This window comes from Nomascus leucogenys, unplaced genomic scaffold (genome assembly GCF_006542625.1).
Source record: "Nomascus leucogenys isolate Asia unplaced genomic scaffold, Asia_NLE_v1 000554F_223632_qpdss159984sc, whole genome shotgun sequence".
Taxonomy (NCBI): Eukaryota; Metazoa; Chordata; class Mammalia; order Primates; family Hylobatidae; genus Nomascus; species Nomascus leucogenys.
Window position 1 is genome coordinate 54,085 of NW_022095887.1, and position 3,100 is coordinate 57,184.

Here is a 3,100-nt window from a genome sequence, read left to right on the forward strand (position 1 = left end):
ATTCCAATCATCAAGCAAAAAGAAGAACAAACAAAAAATGATCAATCCAAACACAGGGAAAGGAAACGCACATACACACATACATATACATACATACATACACACATGCACACACACATGCACACACATACAGATGCGTACACACATGCACATTATATTTAAGTGATGATAAATTTAGTGATCATGATAAATATGATCGTTTAATTCTCCTATAAAAAGGAAAACTTTCCGTTTATGTCAAAGCTATAGAATGTTTACAGGACACTATCAATAACAAAAATAACATAAAGATACTTTAAATATTATGATGAGCAAAGATAGACCAGGGAAATACTACGAAAAGCCAACACATGTAGCAACAGTTATAGGGGGACAAAAAGATGTTTATATACAGTAAAAGGTACAATTAGAAGATTAATTGCCAATTTTTAATACATATTAACATATCTGAGTAGATTTTTAAAATAAAAGATGATGTAATAAACATGATTCTAGTCAGAGAAATCAAGGCCACCTTACCTAGAAATGACAAGATCACATAGATCTTTTCTAAAGGTGACTTTTTTTTTTTTTTTTTGAGATGGAGTCTTGCTTCTGTTGCCAGGCCAGAGTGCAGTGGTGCGATCTCAGCTCACTGCAAGCTCTGCCTCCCAGGTTCACGCCATTCTCCTGCCTCAGCCTCCCGAGTAGCTGAGATACAGGCGCCCACCACCATGCCCGGCTATTTTTTTTTTGTGTTTTTTTTAGTAGAGATGGGGTTTCACCGTGTTAGCCAGGATGGTCTCCATCTCCTGACCTCGTGATCCGCCCACCTCGGCCTCCCAAAGTGCTGGGATTACAAGCGTGAGCCACGTGCCCGGCTAATTTTTTGTACTTTTAAGAGGACGGGGTTTCACTGTGTTAGCCAGGATAGTCTCGATCTCCTGACCTCATGATCCGCCTGCCTCGGCATCGCAAAGTGCTGGGATTACAGGCGTGAGCCACCGCGCTCAGCCATAAAGGCGACTTTTAAATTAAAAATAATTGATGGGGAAGATCTTTTAGAAAACATTGTCTAAATTCCAAAGGCCATAAAGGAAAAGTTTGAAAATTTTAACTGTATAAAAATCTAATTTTCTACATGGGAAATCAATCAAGAGACTGGGAGGAACTTCCAAACCATCAAACATAAAAACAACTATTATTTATTTGATAGACAAAGAGTCCTTAAAATCTGAGAGGAAATATGTAAATCCCAATTATGAAAAGGGAGGAATTGTTTCATTAAAAAAGAAATTCTAATAAATAATCAGTAGATGAAAAGATGCTCTACTTCTTTATTGACCAGAGAAATGCAAATGAAAGTAATGACATATGAATTTTCAGTTATCGGTGACTGACAGTATCTAGTGTTGGAGAATATGTGTAGAAATTGGCACTCCCATCCTACTGTGGGGGGTTTTGTTTCAACCTTTTGAGGAAGCAGTTTTATATACCTATTAACATTATAAGTCCACATATCCAGTGACCTAACCGTCCCACTCCCACAAAACTGACTAACAGAGATAGGTGCATGTCTGAACAAAGATACATCTACAGGTCACCATTGTGGCACCTTTTGTAACATAAATAGTTGGGGAAACCATTTGAATTGTTCATCAACTCGAAATAGACAAATTGTGAAATACTCACAAAATGTAGTGTGTGTGTATGTTTATATAAATTGTTTTTAAAGTTTGGAAGAATACACAGAATACTTTTAACCACAGTATGGTACACACTATTGATTAGTAATCAATCCCATTCTAATTCCTTAATATTTTGACACATCACTTAAAAAAGTCTTTCCACTTTCCAGCCCTCTTGCAACAGAGGAGTGATGACATTCTAACGATAATTTGAAAAATCTCAGATTTTTCTGGAAGTTTTTGGAAAGCTCTCATTTTCCTGATAAATAGGATAGACGAGAGGAAGCGACTCCAGAATGGCAGGATAAGAAGTCTGAAAATCTGTTCCTCTAGAAGGCAAATGGTGAACACCCAAAAGTGTTGAAAAATGAATGGAGCTCAGAGACTTTGGGCATCATCAAGGGTATCTAACAGGTACAAATGGGAATCACAGAAAGAGAGAAAATAAGGGGACAAAAATACTATTGGAAGAAATAATGGTGTAAATTACCCAAATTTGATGAAAAAGATCCATCTACATATCAAAAGCTTAATAAATAATATTCATTTATTGTCATTTATTTCTCAAATAGAATAAATGAAGGAGAGCTGTACCCACACACACTAGTCAAACAATCAAAGGGAAACTGGGAGTCCTGGGAGCAGCAAGAGCGAGATGAGTCGTCAGGTAAATCAGCCCTCGATAAAATAGCAGGAACCTGTTCACCCCAAACCAAAATGAGTCGTCAGGTAAATCAGCCCTCGATAAAATAGCAGCACCTGTTCACCCAAAACCAAAATGAGTCAACAGGTAAATCAGCCCTCGATAAAATAGCAGGAACCTGTTCACCCGAAACCGAACGAGTCGTCAGGTAAATCAGCCCTTGATAAAATAACAGCACTTGTTGACCAGAAGCCACGGGACCAGCAGGCAGGGAGATGACACAGTCAGGGCACTGAAGGAAAACACTGCCAACCAAGAATTCTGTATCCAGAAAACATGCTTCCAAAAAGAGAGAAGTATTACAGCTCTTTAGAATTTGTCTGGCAGGTTTTCTGGTACCCTCCCCCATTAATATATTAATTAAAATTTAAAATATGTCTTAGCCTTTTGGCTAAGATCAAATGTCAAAAAGAAAGAGAAATTAAGACATTCTTGGATACACAACACTGAGAGAATTCATAAGCCTGTCATAAGAAATACTAAAGGAAGTCTCTTGGGTCAAAGTCAAAGAACACTAGTAACTCAAATGCACATTATACACAGAATTAAAGTAAGTGCCAAAAAGTATTTTAGTAGGTACAAAATTAAAACTGCAAATAATAAAAAGAGAATTAGCAGAATTTTTCCTTCTCAGTGGGGTTTAAAATATGGAAGCTGCCCTTGTAGGGTGAATTTGTGACTCGCAGTTTCCACTTCACCCACTTTCGTGTTGTTTGCGTTTGTTAAAAGG

At 37.4% G+C, this 3,100-nt stretch overlaps 1 pseudogene; it reads left to right on the forward strand.

Annotated features, from left to right (window-relative positions):
• The first annotated feature begins 2,664 nt into the window (after window positions 1-2,664).
• On the forward strand, window positions 2,665-2,713 carry LOC115833748 (annotated as a pseudogene).
• The last annotated feature ends 387 nt before the right edge of the window (window positions 2,714-3,100 follow it).